Source organism: Hibiscus syriacus, unplaced genomic scaffold (genome assembly GCF_006381635.1).
Source record: "Hibiscus syriacus cultivar Baekdansim isolate YM2019G1 unplaced genomic scaffold, ASM638163v2 tig00112079_pilon, whole genome shotgun sequence".
NCBI classification, from domain to species: Eukaryota; Viridiplantae; Streptophyta; class Magnoliopsida; order Malvales; family Malvaceae; genus Hibiscus; species Hibiscus syriacus.
Genome location: NW_024063250.1, coordinates 117729 through 141852, shown reverse-complemented (window position 1 = coordinate 141852; position 24124 = coordinate 117729). Strand labels below are relative to the sequence as shown.

Here is a 24124-nt window from a genome sequence, read left to right as displayed (position 1 = left end):
GATGGATATGTCGTGGCAAATTAAATTGTGATACGTGAAAACAAATGGAAATGTCAAGGCAAAATAAAAATTCAAATACTAGATTTAATATATGTGAGACTTTAGCTTTCTCACAAGACAAGCATCAATGGAAATGAGTGATGGGAGCACAAGGAAAACTTAAGTTTATTTCTCTGAATGGTGCTTCTTCTATGCTTACCCTGCCCGACAGAGTCTACTGATGTGCCCTATGCTATCTCTAGTAAGGGACTCGACAGACTAAAGATGCCCTGGCAAAACCGATTGACGTAAGCCCAAGCAGTGATCCTATTGACTCAGCTAATAGAATATGCCTCGGCAATACCTTTTTGTGGCAGCATTAACATCTAACCTATCGTTTATACACAACTCCTTTTAGTCGAATGAAATCCTATTCTTATCTCTAAGGTGGATTAGGCCTAGTTACTATCTAGAACCCGTTGTTTATGTAGTTCCTCCCTAGCTTCTCTCGAAGACTAAAGATAAATTGCCAAGGCATTCTCTCGAACCTCATGAACCCTCCTAAGGAAAGGCTACTCTCGTAGCTCCTACAACCTCAAGACTTTAAGCATCATAAACAAAACAGAATTGAGCATGAAACAATAACCATTCATTAAAATAACAACTTAAATAACCATGTGAACTCCCACCAAATAGGATAAGTTCATGATGGGGCTCGAAATCAACAAGCACAAAGCAAGATTCATTTGTTCCTTACAACCCAACAACAAAATATAAAAGCAAGGACTAAGGGGAGGGGAGAAATCCTTCGACGTGCACTGCCAAATGCCTTCCTCGGCCACCAAGGACTGCTCCCAGCGGACTAGCTCCTCTCGGATGCTCAGAACGCCACTCCCTTCTGCTAGTCAAGGAGAAATGCCACGGCAAGTGGGATTGACGGAGAAAGATGAGACTTTCTCTCTCTAACTTTTTAAGATCAAATGTGGCTGGAACTAAAGTCCTCTTCAATATGGATTCCTCCTATATTTATAGGGGAAAAGAAATCCTAAGGTTTGGTGTTAACCATCCTAGGAAACCCCAAAACCATGGTTGAGTTGCTTGGGAGTCGAGCAGACTAGGCAATGATACAGCCTAGGTAGCTGGCTAGAGACCGGCATAATCCCGCTACAGGTGCCCTAGGACCAACAGGATCTGCAGGGTCAGACTAGGCAACGTCATCAACAGAACCGGTGGTTGAAGCGCCAAAATGTTGCGGTGGGTATCTCGGGCAGAGCATGCGTAAAATCTAGGACAGCTGGCTAGAAAATATATTCTCTCTCCTTGTACGCTCCTGAAATGCCATTTGAACTTGGCATTTTTATTTAGCTCAGCAATATCCTTATGTCACAGCATTTTAAATCCTCTTTTCCTTGCTTTCAACACCTGCACATCATCAGACAAGTACCTTTCCCATAAAGCAGCACCGCTGTAAAAATAAAATGCCACGACAAACTGAAATCCACCACATGCAACTATATGCTCCTAAATGCATCTAAATGGTCCTAAATGGGCTCTTAGACATTCAATAACTTAAGTGAAAAGGTCTCAAAATATGACCTTTTCAAGGAGTTATCATATATGGTTGAAGAGGTTGTTGGGAATCTACAATGTATACTCACCATCTTGATGAGGAGTGTAGATTGGTGCAAATTGTGAAAAGTTAGGGAATTGTATTCCCAAATATCTAGCTGCTAACATTTCGTGATTTAACAAATATTGTATCTACTTATTTTATGTGATTTTCCCTAGATTTGAACCTCATTGTAGCCTATAAATAGGTGCCCTTTTTATCATTAAAATATCAACAAATATAGAGAAATATGATATTCTCTGCACATACCCTTATTCTACGCCAATGAAGTATCATAGGCAAAGTCAATAGCATTGTTGCACCAATGCATACAGGACACAATTTTATTGGACAAAAATTAAAATGGGAATTAAATGCAACATACCTTGCTCTGAATTTTATTTCATGCCACAATAAAGTGCGTTGGTCCAACAATGTATCGAAGTCACCAACCAGTCATTGCAAAAGCCTATAAATATCATCTTCAAAATGTTAATCCTCAAAATGACCACCACTAAAAGAACTACACCAATATTGAGCATGGAAAATTTATCAATCGAGTAGAGGGGAATACTGAAAACAAGGTTTAAATGCAATTAAGTTACCTTAGAATAGCCATTGATTGTTAGAGTACGCTCCAATGATGTAAAGCTTGTGTGAGTTGTTGGTGCATAAATTATATGTTCGTATGTTTCATCAGATAGCACCTGAATAAGCCAATAATAAAAATCCCAGTGTTGGAGCATCAACATAGTATATATCTGAGATTTCAAGTTATGTAATAGATAACTCAGTAAAAAGACTATATTTTAGGTTTTTTTTACCTAAGTTATTGTTTGTCAAAAGCCGTTGTCATAACATTTTAGTTGCATTTAGGACATTTCATGCATGTGGTGAATAAGTTTTGCCTCGGCTAGTTTTTTTCTTTAAAACTGATGCTACTGATGAGAAGGGTTGGGTGCTGGTTGTGACGATGCAGGTGATAGGAAATGACTGAGGAGGAAAATATTTACCAAGACAAATTTTGTGTGAGGGAAAAAGGAACTGAAGATGATGACCGTGAGAAATTTTTCACCGCGACAAGTTTTATCTTGCAAGTTTGACGCAATACGAGACAAAATTGTTGACGTCGCGTGACTAGTTGTCCAATGCACCTCACTTGAACCTCTGCCCCTACCAAGGATTTGGGACCTCTGCCATAGTTTTCACAAAATAGACATGAAATTAAGGGTAGTTGGGGAAATTTCAAGGGCACTAAACCCTAGAAATTCCCTACTATAAATAGCACATATGTATACCATTTAGAGGATCTCACTCTCATTTACCCTAAAAAGCTTTGGAAAAAGCGGATGCAATAACTTCTCCACCATTCTCCTCTTGTCCTTCCTTGGTGTCCTCCATAGTCGGGCTTCGTCGGAGTAGCGACTAGGCCATCGAGAGAGGCTAGCACGCTGGAGCAGTCATGGTGATAGTCTAATGTCACGGTAACAACTCTGTTTTTTGGAGTTTTTTTCTCCTTGTTCTTTATTTCTTATCTTTTAAGGGCTTGTACTTAATGGATATTTTGGGATAATTTTAGCCACATCGTGAACTGTTTTATTTGGTGTTGGAGTTGTTTGGATGATACTTATTTTATGTTTAATGGATGATAAGTATATTTATGTTTATTGTTGTTTTGTTCATTGTTTTAATCTTATGCCTTAGCACTTTAAGAGCTTTTGAGAGATTGTTGGTGCCTTGGCATAATATTCCTAGTCTTTGTAAGATCTGTCGAGAGATAGACATTTTTCTAGGAGTTGATACCTAATATCGAGAGAGTTGGGTTAGATCTACGTGAACAAGGGAACTAATATGAGATGGTGAGGTTCTAACCAGCCTTAGAGATAATGAGAGAGTTTCAAGCGACTAAAATGGATAGTACTTAATCGATAGGCTAGAGTCATTGTTTACGCTGAGAGGTATTGTCGTGACAATAGTTGTATAAGGTTCCTTACTAGAGATAACTTAGGAACACTTTAGTAAATCCTATTGGGTAACATAAACACAACATACTTAGTTCATCCTAGGCATAGAATAATTTCTCGCTATATCAAATCCAACCCAAGTGCTCCGTTAGAAGTCTTATTGTGTGAGGTTGTTAGTATATATTCATAACTCGAACATTTTTAGCCTTAGCAACTTTGATTTACTTATTCTTGCAATTAATTTTCGCCTTAGCAATTTTTATTTGTTTACTCTTGTATATTTTTCTTGCCACAACAAAAATTATCTGCTCATTTCACTTCACACAATTCTTGCCTCAACAAACTTTTTCCATCTGTTCATACCATCTGTCATAGCACATTTCTTCATTTATTTATATCATTAGATTTGGGCATTAGCGATTAGTTAGTGACACCTTTTCCTAGCTGTAGTAATTTTTAAAGAATTCTCCCAATCACTGTGGAGACGATACTCACTCACTATTGTATTACTTACACCGATTGTGTATACTTGCACAGATTTGCGTTCCATATCACACACATTTACATACGATCAATAATAATACCAGAAGCCTGAGATGTTTTTCTACAATTTCTGCAATTTTTTCAAGCAGTTTCTTAGGATAAACAGATCTAGTTGGATTACATGGAAAGCATAGAATCAGCAGTCTTGACTTTTCAGTGATTTTAGACTCAAGGAGCTCTGGTTCCAATAGAAAATCATCAGAGATGAGTGTTGGAAGAATAATAAGTCTTGCATCAACCAGCCTTGCCAATTCCGGGTAACTCATCCAATATGGAGCAGGAATTATTACCTGAAATAAATTATGCACACATAATCAAGCCACCTCTCACAATTCTACTTACTGGAAGCATGACTTTCAGTACCTAATTAAGGCTACTAACAGATAATACATTTGGAAGGAAGATCTAACAACATGAACAGGAACACTACTACAAAATAGGTCTGTAGTGGCGTTTTTGCGGTGTTTGTTAACATAAAACGCTGCAAATATTGTATAATATTTACAGACTTATATTATGTTCTAATTTATAGGTTATTTTAATTCATTTGGTTTTCTATCCCCACTTTCTTGACAAAGCTAGGCTGATACTTGATCTATTTTAGGCCGAGCGTTTCAAATCCATATGGTATTCTTATTGCCTAAATTTGTACCCTGGCAACTGGAAGTTAAATATGCATGGTGTAACTGAAACTCGGTCTATAACTATCACTACAAGGTAGCATATCAAAAATCTCTTATTTAAGACCAGATACTGTTATCAAGTCAACAGATAATCACACACAACTGCACTTTATTGTAAAAGAAAACTGTAGTTTTAACGAAGGTTGAGTTTGGGAACATGAGCTCATGGGTATTTGAATTTGATTAATTCTGCAAATAGCTATACGAAAAAGTAAATAAGTTCTAAAGTAGAAGAAGGCACCTTTGATATTCTTAGACGGGTATAATTTTCAGACTCACCTCAATATGCAATCAGAAACAATGGTATTTGAAAGTACACTCTTCTTACATATTAAAAACTCATTCGTGAAATTTGTATCCACATTTTATTCATGTTTTGATAGAATAATCAATCAATGGAAAGGATTCCATATTCCAAAGAATATTCACTAAATTCAAAAGTAAATATGGCGTCACTAGAAAGTCCTCAGTTCTAGGAACTTAAGTGATTTGGTCAAAGATATAGGAAGGAAAGAAGATAACGTGTAGCATTAGGTGCAGAAAGGAAATACATCTGCAACAACATGTTCACGACTAGGTCAAAAAGGGGTGGGAAGGATTTCTTAAAGCATATTCTTAGCATGATCTATTGTAAAGATTGTCAAACAGAAAAACTATACCTCATCCCCCCGAGAACAAACAGCAAGAACGGCTTGAAAGTTACTCTGTTTGGCACCATTACTGACCACAATTTGATCAGGCGTATAAGAGACTCCATTCTCCTCTGAAATAATTTAAAGGAAATACGTAAAAAGAAACAGAAAAACATGATAAATCATGCTTCATCCTACTCCAAAAGTAAACATGCATCAAATTTACACTTTTCTATATCAGAAAAGCACTGGCATTAAATATACACTTACCTTTTAGCTTATGACAAATTGCCGTAAAGTTCCAAAGTACCAGCATTGGGTGTGTACCTTGTGTAACCTTCACGAATAGCATATATCCCAGCCTTATTTTTCCAGAAACAAAAAAATTACAATAAATTAAATTACTAGTTACGGGAAGAACAGAGTCTAAATTAAAAAATGCCACACAACTTAAACAGAGAAAACAAGAAGAAGGACCCAAAATGGACAAGAAAAAGAAAAGCACCACCACTATAATGGGTCCAGCCAATCGAATAACAGGGACACCAGCTTGTGCAAGAGCAGTTGCATGATCGGTTATAGGCTTATAGCCACCGTCTTTGAAGGCTTCACAGAGTTAACTCTGGGGCTCAAAGTGATAACAACTTTCACTTGATCAGAGCTGCTACTCTCTACCTTGGACATTGCATTTGTTTTATATGACTGTTGCCTAGAAGCCTCGATCGATCTGCCAAGAAGTACATATAACTAACAATGAAATTCTCCAATATTACTAGCCCTTCCACCCCTTGGGGGATAATAAGACTTTTGAGACAACTTGTCTGCAATTTTCACACAACTGAGAAAATGCTTGCACTGTATATATATTTTTTTCTTTAAGTTGATAGATATCATTGCTTGCGATAGTGTCACAAAAGTAAGTTTCTTAAACTAAAATAGCTCTCAATTTCAATGTATCAGCTTAAGGAATGCAGTAGCTAAGAGACAATACTAAATGAAATCACTTCCAATTTGTCCGTACATATTGTCAACCTACTCTTTTAACTCGATCTGCACTCGCCTCTCGCAGAGAATGAATCTTATATTCATTGCCAGCTGCAACTCAAAAGGACTGAAAAGGATGAACAATGAATATATTTACGGTCTTTCTTCAAATGAATAGAGGAGACGGAATACAGAATCTGTTAAATGCAATCACAAACCAAAATTTCTTACCCAAGAATTAAAGAAGCCTGAGAGAGGAACTTACTTGAAGGAGAGATTTGCAAGAGAAGAAGGGAAGGAAACGGGAAGAGAGGCCTTGGAGGCGGAATTTGATCCCAAAAGTTGGGAGGCGAAGCCAACACGGGAAATGCTTGATGAATTATGAAGAGAAAATGCCATTTGGATGAAGATTCAAAAGAAAATTCTGGCCAAGAGGTGGTAGCCGTTGCTTCTCAGCCAAGTAAACAAAAGTCAACTTAAAATTGATCTTTAGAAAGACGGAGAGGGGAATGGGGTTGGTAGGAGAAAAAAACATATTATATAACCGAGTCCCTCCACTGTGTGCACTCAAGCTTTTATTAATATCCCAGCAAATATCAAGGCAGTGTGGAAGTGATGGTTTACGTTTTGTTCCGCCGCCGCCGCTACTGTCTGTGTGGCCCCTCTACTCTGTTTGAGAATCTCCGATAGGATTCTCGGACGTCTCGCACGCTTAAAAATTTAACGTTAAGTTAAAATAAAAATAAAAGTTTAGATACTAAAACGGATTAAAATTGATAGTTTAAGTACAAATGTGTTAAGTTTTTAACAACGAGATATTAAAATGAAAATAAAACTAAACGTTAAGTATGATTTTGAAAAATTTGAGTTTAGGTACTAAACTCACAGTTTACCCTAGATATTATTGAGTTGAAGCCCGGTGTTTGGGCAAATTTGGTAAATAATCTTCTCTTCAAATTTAGTTTGAGATATACTACTGCTAAGAAATTGTTAAGAGATTTATGAGATTTTTACGCTAATTAGAAATATATTATTATCTGTGAAAGAAAAATAATCAAATTAAATAAATTTAAATTATAAAAAAAACTTCTTAATTATGACTGATGAGGGTTTGATTTAATTATTATTTTACTGTTACTTACTCCTTTATTTATTTGTCGGTTTATGTTGTTAAGTCGTGCATTTTATCTTGTTTTCTATGCAAGACATTAGATTCTAAAAACTATCTTAAAAATGACGAATTCTGTAAAATTTTATTTTTCTGGAATCAAGACTGAACCAATAGGGATGAATTGGGCATAGTTTCACTGACATAGCGACAAGTCATCATCTTCTAGAAGATCCAATCAGCATTTTTCGTACAAGCAAAAGACTCAGCCACAAATCCAAACGTGAATTGAAGATTTATCTTTATTTTTTAGCTTTATTTCAAACAATTATGGGAATTATATTTTGTAATTTATTAGTAATTATCTTTTGTGATTTTTAGGAATTATCTTTGCAATTTTTTAAGAATTATCTCTTAGGATTTTTAGGGTTTTTGAGGACTATAAATACCCCTTGGGGTAAGCTCAAATCATCATTCACTTCTCGGATTCTCCTGTTTTTCTTTACTCTTGTTTTATAAAAGTTTTTTACTTTTCTCTTTCGTTTTTACTTTTTCGCTTTTACTTATTTTCTTTTAAAATGTTAAGTATGATTTTTATCATACTTAACTAAGTTTTTCATAGCCAAAGGCTGAAGCGATGACTCAATTTTGATTGTGAAAATTGAAAAGCACGTATACCCTTCGGGTTACATTCTCAGTTTTCTGGAATCAATGATTGGTAATTGATCATCCTTTTAAAATCAAAAACATTTTCTTTTCAAAAAGTGCATGTTGGATTGATAGTGTTTTCGATTGACAATTGGAAGGAATAATCGGCTTGTAGCACATTCGACTTCCTGGGAACACACTTAGCGATTGTACGCTATTAGGAACTGAGATCGGATTCGATTCCCAACGGGACACTATCCGAGTCGGGTTTTTCCAAAGCTTTAAAATCGAGTTGGCACTAATAACAATTGTCGCGATTAGTCCACATAAGAACTTGCAATCAAAGATTGTTTTGGATTGTCGGTTCAATTGAGAGAAAAACAAGTTATAGAGGTTGGGCCTTATAGACTGTAACTGCCATGAATCTGAAGCTAAGATCTATTTCGATGATCGATGGAATTTGAGGCAAAGCGAAAGTCGGAGGTTGATTCTTATAATTAGAATTTTAATTCAACTCTACTTCCTTTCAATTTTATTTTCTTTAGTTTCAATCGAATAAAACCTCCTCTTTATTTTATTTTGCATTTCATGCTAAGCCTTGAAAAAAAATTAATTCATCAGCAATCTCATATTTCCTGTGGATCGACCCTTACTCTCTCTATACTATTCTTTATTTAAATTTATTTTGAGATTAAGGCTATTTTATTTGACAAGTAAAACGACGTGTTGTCAATAGCATGTGTCATTATCTGATTCGATGATTAAGTTTATTGAATTAAATTAAAATTTATGATTAAATTGATAGAATTTAAAAATAATAGGAATTGTATATATAATTATATCAATTTTATTAACTTTCACATAAGTATTTATGTTAAATGTTAACGACAAGTGGCTTGATTTATATCATTTAAATAGTTAAGTCATCTGATTGCTAATACTAAAAGATTGATGATCAAACTAAAAGAGGCAATAGTTAAATATTCATAAGTATAATTTACCCTAAAAATTTTACCAAAAAAATTTAGTAGAACAAAATCTCACTTAAGAAATTTTTTAGATAATTGTTTCTTGTTATGCGCCTATGTATGGTAAGGTACTAACATGTACTTTGAATTATATGTGTTTTGTATATGATGTATGTGTAAATCCTGATCAAAACCAAGATCAGAGTAAGCTTAAAGCTAACGAGAAAGTTCAGGAGTAAAGCTTATCGCTAAGTATGGCTTGCTAGTGTAGTATACCAAGTGAGCGCATTCTTATCTTATTTTATTATATATGATATAAGGAAGGTTTGCGATGAGTCAACCTTGAACGTTTTGGAAAGGAAAATGATTTGAATTATATTATGATATTTTCATAATATTTTGTTAAATGGAATTTGAATGATTTCGGGTATAAACTGCCAAATGCAATATTATAAGGTATTTTGATATATCTATATTTATGGATATCTTTGATAAATGGATGATATGTGATTTTGATGAAAATGTACCTTGTATGTACATTGAGAGTCTTTGGTATAGTTGGCATGCCATAGAGGTGAAGTATTAGCAGCTGCATCATGTACATAATAATGTGAGTTTGGTATTATTGTGCTCTTAGGAATACAATACATAGTAATGTGATATTAGTACTATGCTATTTCTGATTATTGATTTGTTGATATTGTGTTTTATGGTATTTGTACATCTTTTTGGAACTAAAAGTCTAAATTGTGCATACTCGTCTCACTTGCATACCTTGCATTCTCGTCTCACTCGCATACCTTGCATTCTCGTCTCACTCGCATACCTTGCATTCTCGTCTCACTCGCATACCTTGCATTCTCGTCTCACTCGCATTCCTTGCATTCTCGTCTCACTCGCATACCTTGCATTCTCGTCTCACTCGCATACCTTGCATTCTCATTTATTTACGTTGGGCTATGATATGAAATAAGATTGAAAAGTGTAAGTTTGAATGATTTGTTTGAAAGTAAATCTCTTATCAAATACTTTGAATTGGTATTAAATGTTTTATATCTACACTAATGATTTCCAGGTTATACTTGTAATATTATCATATGTTATTATATGATATTTTTTATACTATAATATATGCAATATTCTTTATATATTGATATGTTTTACTTTAAATTATATAAAATATCTCACTAAATGTATATTTAGCGTGTGATGATTTTCACGTGCAGGTAAAGAATATCAAGTGGAGTAGATAGTATTTTGGCATTTACTAGCGATGACTACATCTCCAGTATCAGTAATGACATCTTTATGATGTTTTTAATTTTCTAGTTGGTATGTATATATGTGTTAATGATATTTGGTATGACTATGTTTTTAATGGATTTTGTAATAGTTTACTAGGTAGTTTTTAATGAATGATTTTAAAGGAGTAAAATTTTACTAATCTTTGATAAGAAATGTTTTATAAAATTTATATGACATCTTTGACTCTATTCGGTGACTGGTAAAGGAAAGGGTTGTCACATTAAACCTTAACCTCTAAACTCTAACCTAAAACTCTAAACAAAAGTAAATATTTTAAATATTGATGCAATTAAACAATTTTAAGAGTTAAATTGATGCAAAATACCATAAGAGCGAAAATGATAAATTGAGACTACTAGTCTACTACAGAGGCAAAAGCAACCCTTAAGCCTTTTTAAAAAATAATGAAAGATGAAATTTTAGGATAATAAGTTTCTGTCGATGTATCATCTTTTCATTTAATTTATACATTATACATTATATTCATACAAGATAATTGATACCTTATCATGCAAAAATAAATCACATATCTTCTAGATATATTGTATTCCTTTAAACTAGTTTTCAAAATATGTATGTCAAGAGGTTTTCTTTTTTGGAATATTTTTAATTCAAATAAAATATGTGTTATGAGACTAACAATCAGTTGGTCTAGTGGGATGAAATACTAGATCTCTTAAGAAAAGTTAGTGGTTCAAATCCTTACGATTGTAAATTGAGCAAATTAAATTAAGAAAGTCGTCTTTACCTCTGTAATATTCGATCCAAATTAGTCCATAGATAAATCACATACATGTGATTATAAAAAAAAGTCTGTGTCATGGGCCCTTGGAAGGTGCGCTGTTCCGGATAAACAAATCCCAGATTGTATACTGTGCAATGTATACTGCCATTTTTCATAAAACAAAATATGTAAGAAAATAAATAGAGAATATTAAATAGGTGGCGGTATGTAATAGTGCGAGTAAATTATGGAACAACAATAATAATTATGATGAAAATTTCACAATGATCATTTGCTTTAAATTACCCCCCCCCCCCAAATATTGAAAGCTTCTTTGTGGATTAATCATCATCAATAATAATACGAAGGTTGCACTTTTGATCTATGTTTATCGTATTAATGTTAGTTGGTGTGCAGTGAAAGGAATGATGGTACATGACGGTAATTAATAATTTGCCTATTTTAATATAGTTATAGGTGGAGGGCAGTTAGTTTGACGATATAATTAGGTTGTTCATTCGATTAATTCAATGGTCGATCGAATGAAATTACTATTAATCGAATAATTTGATTTTTTTTCTTTAACCGTTAACTGAACCGAACTTTTTTTCAAAAATATTAATTGAACCAAATAAATTTCGGTTAATTTTCAAATTAATCAAAATTTTTAAATTTTTTTTAATTTATATAAAAATTAAATAATTTTAATTCAGAAAAACAGTTTACAATTAATTTAAATAATATATAATTATAAAATAAAAATTTTATATAAATTTTTTAATTAATTAATATTGATTTAGGTCAATTTTTTAATCCAAATATATGATATAGTCTTTTACTTGGAACTATTTCATAAAGATATGCTTAGAATTAACTTTTACGTATTCATTCTTCAGCTCCAATAGTTTCCATTTTATGTCAATTAGTGTTTTTGAACGACAATGCTTTGATGATGAGATTGGGAGTATCATCAACATAGCAATACGCTTCCTTGAATTGATTAGGAGTTGTTATGCCTGGAAATGCCTAAAACGTGAACATGTGCAAAAACATATTTTGAAATTGTTCATGATCAACTAAACAAGAAGTGCTGATCTTTGTTATCAAACCTGTATTTGGTTGGTTCCTAAGGTAAAATGATTATCACATATAGGGTCAAATGCAAAATTGAAAGCTAATAGTCATTGATATTGCATAATCTTCCAGCCTCGGTACTTTTATACTTTAATTCCTTTAAGTTTTACATTTTAATGTATTTCCATGTTCTTAAGTCATGTTATAAATTCATCTCTCTTTACATCATAGATGTACAATTAATTATTTTCTAATTTATATAAAAATTAAATATTTTTTAATTCAAAAAAAATTTACAATTAATTTAAATAATATATAATTATAAAATAAAAATTTTATATAATTTTTTTAAATTAATTAATATTGATTTAGGTTTAAAAGTTGTTGGATCTTAAATTATTAATTGAGTTTTAAATGGTTTGAGTTGAGCTCATATGTTATATATAATATATTTAATATTTAAAATTTAATTTCGGTTAATTAATCGATTTCAAATCGAATTAACCGTTAAGCGAATTCTAAAAATTTTCTTAACCGTTAATCAACCGAACTAATTTGGTGGCCGAACGAATTAATCGAACTAATTCGATTCGGTCGGTTAATTCGATTAATTCAAAAAAAAAATAAACACCCATATATATATATATAATATCCCTATCCCTTGGAGATTATTTTAAAAGCGTGTGTGGGTGTATGGGTGCAAAGAAGAAAATGGTTCACCCAGCCTTGGAAAGGGAAGAAAATCAATTTTGTCGGGGAAGGAGAGGGAAGTAACCATTTGACCCCTCAATTTATAAGATGACACAAAACAATCCATATGAGCTCAATAGATATTATTTATTTATTAGAAATGTAATAATATCATAAAAAATAAATAAGATTTATATATTTATTACATAATAACCAAATTTAATTATTAGTACATGTTTTAATAAGAAAAAGAGTCATCCAAAAGGATTGGTATAGTAAAGTAAGATGAAGAGGGGACCTAAATGATGGGAGAAATCCCGTGTCAGATTCTGTTAAGCTTCTTTTAGCATGACAGAAATTTTAACAATGAACATAAAACTACTCTACTCGGCACTCCCCCTATGTGAATAATTTGATTTCAAAAGATTCAACTCACCTTATCTGTGCTTGAACAAAAAGAAAATAGTACATTGAAACAAACGAATCATACTCTTTTATTTGCATGCAACCAATCACAAAGCGATGATCGTCTCTTCTACAACATTAACCTAAAAGGCTAAAACAACCACACTTATCTAAGTATTTCTCAGTATTTGTTAGCTAAGAAGGAAATTAAAGGTCATCAGGCTAAACACACAGAATAACAGTGACCAAAGCTAGGTACCATACATCAGCAAAACCCTTCAAAGCCCATGGTCATGGTGGCGGTCTTCAAATTCCAGCAAGTTGGGGTGGGGATTGAGCTGAGTCGCCACGTGGTTCACCTTGCTCAATCCACAACCACCTTGCTCATTCGTAGCTTCACAACCCCCTTGTGTTCCTACCACAGTCGACCTCTGATCTCCACCTAAAGTGCCGTCTGTCACCGCCGTTACTGAATGAAGATGAGGAAACGACAAGTAAATGCTATGCACTATAACATTCAAGTTCCTTATCATATCATCCACTTTAATCCCCACATAGTTAATCCTCAGCTGATTTGGATCGGCCCCTTCGACCATCGTCACCACCAAACTCTGCCCTCTGTCCAACGTCGGTAGCGTGGTCCCCACTGGAAGTCTCTCCAGATCCGCAACAGTCAAAAACTGGTTTGGCACGACATGGAAACCTTACACTGTGGATGTAAGAGTAGGATCCGGAGAATATTGAAACGTCATCAAGAGAGAAGATCGTGACATTGACGAGAGGAATGAGATCGGGATACTTGATTTTCATAGCGAGTGAGAGAACGGAGAAACCGTTGTTCCTCAGCCGTAGCATTGCGTCTCGGAGCATGAATCGCATCAGAGCGACGGTCTGTTGCGGCTTAAACTGGTTGTTGTGGATACTACGATCGTGGTGGCCGAAGGGGAAAGTGATTGACGTCATCTGTTCTACATCACAAGAGAAAGACGAGAGATGTGAGATGTAGCCTTGGAGGCCGTGGATTATGAGAAGGCCGTTGTTGAACATATCCGGTTAAGTGATTTCGACTCCGCCGATGAAGATCTTATGAACGGTTAAGTTTTTCTGGTTGTTGGCAGTGGATGTGACGATTAAGCAACGGCCGGGGCTGAGAGTTTCGATTTTGGTACCGAAGGTGAGTTTGCGGAGGTAATCGTTGGTGAAAAGGCCAGGGACCATGTGTTCGCGGAGGAGGGAAGGAGTGGAGCAAGAAATACAAGAACGTACAGAGGAATCAGAGGGAGCAAAGATGGTGTAGGGACCAGACCATGTAGCGACAGTGGAGGAGTCGCTGAAGAGAGAAGGAGCAGCGGTGGCAAGCTCGTTGAAGCCGAGATGAGAGAGGATGGGTGCGAGGAGTGAAGCATGATGAGAGAGGATGACGTGCTCCGTGTGATCATGAGGTGGCTGAGGTAATGGTGAGATTGTGAAGAATAGGGACTGTTGTGGAGCGCTGATGGTAGCGGCGGAGGAGGTGAGATCAAATGTGGCGAAAGTGGAGTGGGAGATAGTGAGGAAGATGACGAGTTTCAGAGAAAGAATAGCCATTTCATAGTACAAATGATAGATTAATTGATGACTTAGAGGAAGAGTTAATTTATGAAGTGGGGTGAAAGGAGGCGCGTGGGATCGCCCTTACTGGAATTGAAGATCCTCGCACCGAGGTTAACACGATCGCTTCGAATTCCGTACACCCGAAACCGGAGTGGATTGCTGGTGGTATTGCTCTTCTGATTGGAAAGCACTCAGAGAGAACTCACAGAGAGAACTGTAGAAAACACTTTTGTAAGTGAATTGTGAATGTTTGAGAGTGAGTTGAGAAGCTGAATATAGCTCTCTATTTATAGGCTAGAAATAGGGTTAATATCGTCCATAAAATTTCAGGATTAAATCTCTTCTTTTGTAACAGCTGAAACGTCTAGATGAACCTGACTAAAAAATAGTCCAGGTTCATTGCATCATTATTCAGCTGTTATAACTCCTGAAATTATATCATGTAACCCCTGGAATTAAATCAAATAACTCTTGTAACTCCTGATATTAACAGCTTGTCCTCTGTACAAAGCTGGAAATCAGTCCATATACATCTTAACGTTTTTGATTTAATTTAGGAAAAAGCTGTTTAATTTATGATAACTCTCATAAATCAGCTGTTATCATTTGAAATTAAACAGTCCTCAGCAGCCTATAAATATCAGTTGAAATCTTTCACATTTTTCCATTTGTTTCTTTCAAAGAGAAATTCCTCAAGAATTTTCTCTAAAAAGATAGTATTCGCGTGGACGTGTCGAAGACACATATTACCACGACCACGACCACGACCACGAGCCGATCCGATCCGAGCCATGCCGTGCCGAATCGAGACGAGAGACGGACGGACGGCGGTGGCGGTACGCGAGAGTCCCCCTTGTTCTCTATCACTCAACAAGGAAGTGGGAAAGCCAAGCCTTAAATACCATTCCCAATAGTGTTTCCAATACTATGTGGGATTGAGCATTACCAATATTCCCCCACTAATGCGAAAGAAGTCTTCTGAAACTCGAAAACAAACTTTCCAGAAAGAAATAGTGAGATTAGTTGCTTAAGCACTAGTGAACGTATCTGGAACTAGTACATATGATGATGAGCAATCATTCTCTTAGATAAGTGAAACTAGTCTGGAACTTTCTAAGATCAGGGTAAACTCATAACATACAACTAACCCCTTCATCCACCTGAGTCCTCGATGTGTAAGATATATATATATACAAAGTATATATTTGGCCATCTTACCTCAGGATTCTAGTAAGTGTGCTAGAAAAATGGCCCAACATTTTTCATAGAAGGCGGCTAACCCTTCTCACTTACATAGGTTATTTTATCAAGTTTATCTCAACATAAACCACCCTTTAAAAAGGGATATGAAATAATTAAGAGCTTTTGTAATAGCTCAACCTCACAAAGGGTATGGTGACTTTCTTCAAGTTCATTATAAATGAACCACCCAAACTCTGGGCTAAGAAGTCATTAAGAATAAATATTCAACCTCATTTATTGGTAAATTCAATAAGTCTTTCTCACTAGAACCATCCAAATACTTGGATTTGAATTTATTAAGAGTTTAACAAACTCAACCTTTCTGTTGGTAAGTTCATCATTTCCTACCCACTCACTCTGGGTTATGAACTTATTAAGAATAGATATTCAGCCAAAATCGGTAAATTCATCAAGTCTTTCTCACTAAGACCACCCAAAGCCTGGGCTATGAATTTATTAAGAACAATTAAGCTCATCCTGGGCATGCACATTATTGATCATAGGGATAGGCAATAGGAATGTGCACTATGAGTCTTTCCATGGTTTCGTTTGACCACATGGAACTTAGATAACTAAGTTGGGTATCCACCATGAATTCCTCAATCAATGGGCTTTAGACCCATCCCCCTCGACGAATCTAGGACTAGCTTCCGACTTAATCATTTGGTAAGTGGATCTGCTAGGTTCATTTCCTACTTCACATACTCTAAAGAGAGCACTCCATTCTTTATTAAGTGTCTCACTGACTCATGTCTTATACGAATATGTCTTTTCTTACCATTGTAAGCTTGGTTCTTAGCCACACATATCGCAGCTTGTGAATCACACAATAATGAAATTGAAAGAGTCGGTCTTCCCCACAACTCCATAGTAGAACGAGCAATACAAGTCTGCTTTGATGATTTCCATGAGATTGCTGCTCCACCCAAAGTAAAAACATACCCGCTCGTAGAGCTTACCTCATCATTATCAGAAACCCAATTGGCATCACAATATCCTTCCAGTACCGCAGGAAATCCAGCAAACTCAAGTTTCCAATCTAAAGTACCCTTAAGATACTTCAGTAAGCGTTTAAGAGCAATCCAGTGCTCACCACTCGGATTATGAGTATATCTACTCAGTCTACTCACAGCATAAGCAATATCAGGCCGAGTATAGTTCATTAAGAACATTAAGCTTCCGATTAACTTAGCATATTCAGTTTGGGAAACACTACTTCCTTTATTCTTAACTAGATGTATGCTAGGGTCATAAGGAGTTCGAACAGGGACGACATCAAAACTGTCAAATTTCTTTAGCACTTTATCTATATAATGTGCTTGACATAAAGAAAATCCCTTCTCAGTTTTGGTAACTTCGACTCCTAAGATTACATCTACTTCTCCCAAATATGTCATCTCAAACTTAGTGGACAAGAAATTTTTAACTTTGTTAATGGACTCAATGTTAGAACTGAAAATCAACATGTCATCAACATAAAGACTTATGATAACACATTCAGTGTCAAACATCTTCGAATACACACAAGCATCCGAACCATTCACAACAAAACCAAAACTAAGAATAGTTTTATGAAATTTCTCATACCACTGTTTAGGAGCCTGCTTAAGTCCATAGAGTGACTTTTTGAGTCTATAGACTTTGCCTTCCATACCAGGTGCTTCAAAACCTAGTGGCTGCTCCATGTAAATCTCCTCATCTAGATCTCCATTCAAGAAAGCAGTCTTAACATCCATTTGATGTACCTGCAACTTATGAATAGAGGCTAGTGCAAATAATGCACGAATCGTTGAGATTTTTGTAACGGGAGAATATGTATCAAAGTAGTCTAAACCAAACCTTTGAGTGAACCCTTTGACGACTAACCTTGCCTTGTACCGCTGAATCGAACCATCTGGCCTTAGTTTCTTCCGGAAGACCCATTTGTTGGAGATTGGTTTGAATCCCTTAGGCAAGTCAACTAATTCCCAAGTATGATTAGACATTATCGATTCTAGTTCATCACTAACAGCGCTTTTCCAAAAACTAGCATTGATAGATCTTATAGCTTCTTCAAAATTTTTAGGATCCTCATCTAACAGAAAAATTTGAGCTATAGGATTTGAAATGGAGTCTAAATCATTTATCACAGAAATAAAGGAAATAATAAAGTCTGGTCCAAAAGAGGTTTCAACTCTTTGCCTTTTACTTCTTCTAGGCTCGAAATCAATTTGTTCAGAAGACCTAGCAGGATTACTAGAAGAAGTGGATGGAATATATTCTATTTGTGTTTCAATATTCATTCTCGGTTCCTTTAAAGGAAAATTATTTTCAAAGAAAACAACATCCCTTGACTCACAAATAGAATAATCTTGTAAAAGCATGAATCTGTATGCAACACTATTCGTAGGATACCCTATAAACACTGCATCAACAGTTTTAAGTCCGATGGTGGACTTCTTAAAATCTGGCAAACCCACTTTGGCCAGACACCCCCACACTTTCAGGTATTGTAAATTAGGAGTGTATCCTTTCCACAATTCATATGGGGTAGAATCTAATTTCTTATGAAGAACTCGGTTCAAGATATGAGTTGCCGATAGAATGGCTTCCCCCCACATGTTATCAGATAACCCTGAACTTATTAGTAAAGAATTCATCATCTCTTTTAAATGTTCTATTTTTCCTTTCGGCTATACCATTCTGTTGAGGAAAATAGGGGGCTGAAGTTTCATGAATTATGCCATTCTTTTCACAAATATCTTTTAAGAAATTAGATCCATATTCACCACCTCTATCAGATCTAACCCGTTTGATTCTCCTATCTAACTGATTTTCTACTTCTGCCTTATAAATAAGAAAGAAGTTTTCAGCTTCATCTTTAGTTCTTAGGCGATAAACTTTTGTATATCTTGAATAATCATCTACAAAAGTTATGTAGTAGTGTTTTCCTCCTTTACTTTCAGTGTTTCTAAAATCTGCTAGATCAGTATGAATAAGTTCTAACAACTCAGTCTTTCTATTAGAAACAATCTTAAAGTGAGGTCTAGTATGCTTAGCTTCTACACAAATTTCACATTTGTTAAAGCTAGTTGTGTCTAGTTTAGGCAGAACATTCATATTTATCAATTTCTTTAAAGCATGAATATTCACGTGTCCTAATCTAGCATGCCACATATTAATGGATTCAACAATATAAGCAGAAGTGATAGCTTTATTTTCATTAAATTGAGTTTCTATGACAAATAAACCATTGCTTAAAAACCCTTTCCCCACATAATCACCATTTCGGGAAAGTACAAGTTTATCTGCCTCAAAAACTAACTTAATGCCTGCCTTATTCAGAAGCCCACCACTTATCAAATTTCTACGCAAGGCAGGTACATACAGAGCATTATTTAAAGCCAGAGTTTTACCAGAAGTCAGCTTGAGTAAAACCTTGCCTTTGCCTAGCACTTCAGAACTGCTAGAGTTCCCCATGTACACACGTTCACCACTGTTCCCATCCTCGAACTCGGTGAAAAACTCCTTCCTTGCGCAGAAATGCTTCGAAGCGCCAGTGTCAACTACCCATTCTGAACTGTTCTCCACCAGATTAACTTCTGAGACCACCGCAACAATGAACTCATCATCTTCTTCAACAACGTGCATCTGTGGCTTGTTTTCATTCTGGCGGTCTGAGCGGTGTTGGCATTGGTAAGCTTTATGGTCGGGTAAACCGCATACATAACACTTGAATGTCTTTCCTTCCGGTTTGGCCTTTCCTGACTTCTTGAAGTTGGTAACCTTCTGTGGTTTCGTCTTCTTGTCTTGATTCCCACGTTTCATGATCTTCTTAAATTTAGACTCAACCAAGTTAGCTTTAAAAGATAAATTGCTCATAGAATTAGTAAGCTTATCTTTTAAACGGTTGATGAACTTGTCTATCTTAAACTACATTTGGATCCATCGTATAAATCGATTGATGATAAATTATGATTTATTTGAAGGATTTAGGGTTTTGAATTTAACGACCTTGATCAGAAGGAACGAAGTAGGGGAGGACATGAAGGCGGAGATGAGCTCGGCGGACGTGAAGTTGCGGTGCCATGGTGGAAGACCATCGTTGCCTGAGGTGGTGACTTGGATGTCACTCATGTTTGTTCCTTGTGGCATCGGACAATACGGGGTGGTTGTTGGGTTTTGTGGTTGTCCATTGTTTGGCAACCAACCCATCACCTCATTTTCAAAAGACCTTGGCATCCCTTCTTGTGCATCCAAGTACATCTACATTTTATGTCCCATAATAATATATTAAAGTAATTTTGATTTTATATAAATTGGTATTATTCCGTGTATCGGCAGTGAAAAGATATAACATAAATAAAATCTTAATATTATAATGTATCTTATACAAGGACATCAAACCCTAAATCCTATAAAAGGAAATTTAACCCAAACTACAAGTCTCAAATCTCAAATAGTGTAAAAGACAAATCTAAAACTTGAAATCCATAGTTTTTGGAGAGCGGGCATATGCCCATCTTGAAATTCAAATTTTCTTCGATTAGTTATCTATTTTATTCTCCTAAAATTTTATTTGTGTCTACCTTATTCAAAAATTTTGTGTTGTTAACATATATGTTCTCACCCTAAAAATATTTTTAAAACTATCACTAACCTCAAACCCTATATAAAACACTAAATCTCAAACCTTATAAAGGACCTAAATCCCAAGTTAAAACTTATATAAAGAGGATCCCAACCCTAAACCCTAAACAATACAAGGATCACAAACCTTATATAAAGACCCCGAACTCTAAAATTCTATAAAAAAAACACCAAACACAAACACTAAATCTTAAATAATACACATAATAATATTAAAATTTTACTTGCAGAATATTTTTTAAAGGATAATAAATCTTCTAGAAATAAATCTAAAAGCATATTAGTCAATTACCTGTACATTAGATGGGTCAGTGAAAGAGAATATATGATTAGCTAAGAGATAATTCTGCAATACCAATAATTCAAAGCCCTACTTAATAAATTAATCTGAAAAAAAACTATAATGAACTTAATGAATTAATAAGGTATAGATATGGACCTTTCTCTGAGTAAAACGTGTTAAAGTCTGTTCAAGGTTCTTCTCGCATGATTCAAACTCGGCCATGGATGTGAGTGTTAAAGGTTCCGGTTCATACACACTTAACTGTTCTTCTGCCACTTGAATCTGTTGTTGTAACTCACTGATTTCGTGTTGGAGCTTCCGAGTACAATGCAACTTAAAAACTCAGATCTAAAATTTCCAAAACAAAATACTATTAAGCTTGGCTTTGTATTGAAATTTTGTACCTCAACATTTGAGTTAATGCTGGTGGTACAAGTGGTGGAACTGCATGAAAACAGTGATTTCAATTAGAGATGTCAAATGTCACACGCCAAAGATCTGGTTCATGCAAAATACCTATGTGTATTCAGTTCGGATTTTAATAAAAGATGAACCCAACTATATCATGCAGATTTCTAGAATTATGAAACCGAATGGCAGAAATCAAAATTTGTTGTTCTGTTTGGGTTAATTCTGTTTCACTCAACTTCTAAAAAAACAAATTTTAAGTTTAAACTGAGTGAAAATACAAAAGTTTTAATTAATAAAAAATAATAATATTAAATGCGACTCGAATTCAAAATGAATTTGGTTTAGATAATTTTTTTTTGTTTAATCATCGATATTCGATCTAATGATCAACTATTCTCGATCAGATTTTGTAAATGCATATTATGAGGATAACCCTCTCAACCCAATTTGTTCAATCGCAAACATCATGATTTAAACTCCTAACGTTGCTTAAGGGATTTAGTGTATCATCCCACTATACCAACGGGTTGTTGCTATTTTTTATTTTAATTTTATTTGAATTGGAACAAACAAGCTTTATAGAAAAAATCAAAACCGAATCATGAAATAGTATATCTAAACCGAACCTAAACCAAGCCGTAAAAAAAAAACTCAAACCAAATTAAACCATGTAGTTCGATTCAGATCAATTTGTCGAATTTTTAAATACAGTTGCTCAACCCTAAATACCTTGCAAGTTGAAAAGCATAATCATTTTCAGCTTGGAATTTATTCAGGGTGCTGAGCAAAAACTGAAACAAAAAAGGTACAAGTAGCTTATAATATGCACCGGTGAACATATTTAATCATTCACTAATGGTCAAGTTACCTCTTTGTTCAGCACCAAGCTGCAATCAAAACAGAAAACACCAGTAAATATGTTCAACATCTGCAATACCTTCCAGTTTGCATCTCGAGAAAATGTTAATCATTAGAATTGAATCGCATACCTTCCTCAATCTCTATCCGGCATATTTACGTATCGACTAAGCACATCTTCGATTATGGTAAAACAGATCAATTACAAACACGAACACGGCATCTGTGATTCAAAGGCTGCTATTTAGAAGGAGAGGGCACCTTTTCTTGCCTGAAAAATGGCTGACACGACCAGATGGTGAGAACATGATGAGAGCAATTTCGATGTCGCAAAGGATCGAAAGCTCATAAGCTTTCTTGATCAGTCCATTCCTACGCTTGGAGAAGGTGACTTGTCGATTCGTATCGTTCTCTATCCTTTTGATCTGGAGTTTAACACGACCCATGATTTCTATATTTTTTTCCCCAAAAACAAAAGAGGATGACGAGATTCCACCACTATAACGTTAATGTTTTCGTATATTAAATTGTAGCCTTTGGCTGAGTTTTAAAGAGTGGTTTTTCTTTTTGAAGAGGTCAAAACGGAGTTGGCGCAAAGAAAGGGTTGTTGGGTTAATTTCAAAAGGTTATAGTCGTAGTCTTTTACCTTGAAGAGTGGAAGAGTTTGTTTTCGAGATATTTAGCGAACGAAACTAACTCCCACTTTCCATATCCAACCAAACTCATTTCTCTTAGACTTCGTTTGTTCACGTAGGGGATTGTTAGAGTTAGCAATCTAAATACATAGAGTCTTATAAGTGGAGATGGTTTGTCTTAGCAATCGAAACAAGATTTATTTCCAAATAAAGATACGGATGTGTTACTCTAGATTGATCTTATATTTCCAGTGCTTGGATTGTAAATAAAATGCTCTTTCAACTCTTCTCTAATAAAATGCACACTCTCAAACCATTAATAACTTGAAGATCTTCCAACTCTTTTCTCTTTTATTTAACTCTGTAAGAAATACTTTTATAATAAGTAGAGTTTACAGCCTTCAAAGATTGTTTTGGCTTTTTCAGCCTTTACAATAAAATGTTCGTAGGGCTACCATGTAGTGGTTCATCTCGAAAATCCTTAAAAAAAATTTAAAAATTAGTTTATAATGTCTAGAAATAACTAAAAATTTCAAAAATTAGTGTATAGTTACATTGTTATGGATGGACAATTTGAAATACAACATAGACATAAAATTTATATATGAATTTTGAGTCATCTTTGTTAAAAATGTAAAATACATCCTTTAAGGAATAATCCTTAGTGACATCTAGAAAATTAAGGAATTAAGAGCTTTCTAACTAATTTTAGGTTAGACATCTAGAAAATTTTGGATTTTCGGTTTGCGTTGATTGTTTGGCCTGCGATTCAGGTCGGACTGTCAATGAAAGATCGCCTCTTGAAATGGGGGATTCAGGTCGGACTGTCAATGAAAGATCGCCTCTAGATGGTTTGTAACTCAGGAACACATGCGCCATATATTATCCACCACTCAGCTGCAAAATAATGTTTAAATTTTAAAATAAATTAAAAATGTACAATATAACTAAATAATATAAATTAAATAATTTAGTTAACTATTTACCTGGATTCATTTGCCTCCAAGCTCTTTGTGCTTGTGGAGTACCGAATGTCTCATGTTTATCTCGAAATAGTAACAACTGCATAAATAAAAGATAAAGTAAAAATGAAGAAAAAATATTTTCAAATTATGTAATTAAGTTACAAATAATAATATTTGAATCTAATCTGATTA

The 24124-nt window shown here is 34.8% G+C and overlaps 3 pseudogenes; all 3 read right to left on the bottom strand.

Annotated features, from left to right (window-relative positions):
• LOC120174426 overlaps positions 1 to 6859 on the bottom strand; it is a 29544-nt pseudogene extending 22685 nt beyond the window's left edge.
• Positions 6860 to 13594: 6735 nt separating this feature from the next.
• LOC120174417 lies at positions 13595 to 14903 on the bottom strand (annotated as a pseudogene).
• A 5199-nt stretch (positions 14904 to 20102) lies between these two features.
• On the bottom strand, positions 20103 to 22787 carry LOC120174416 (annotated as a pseudogene).
• Between the last annotated feature and the right edge of the window lie 1337 nt (positions 22788 to 24124).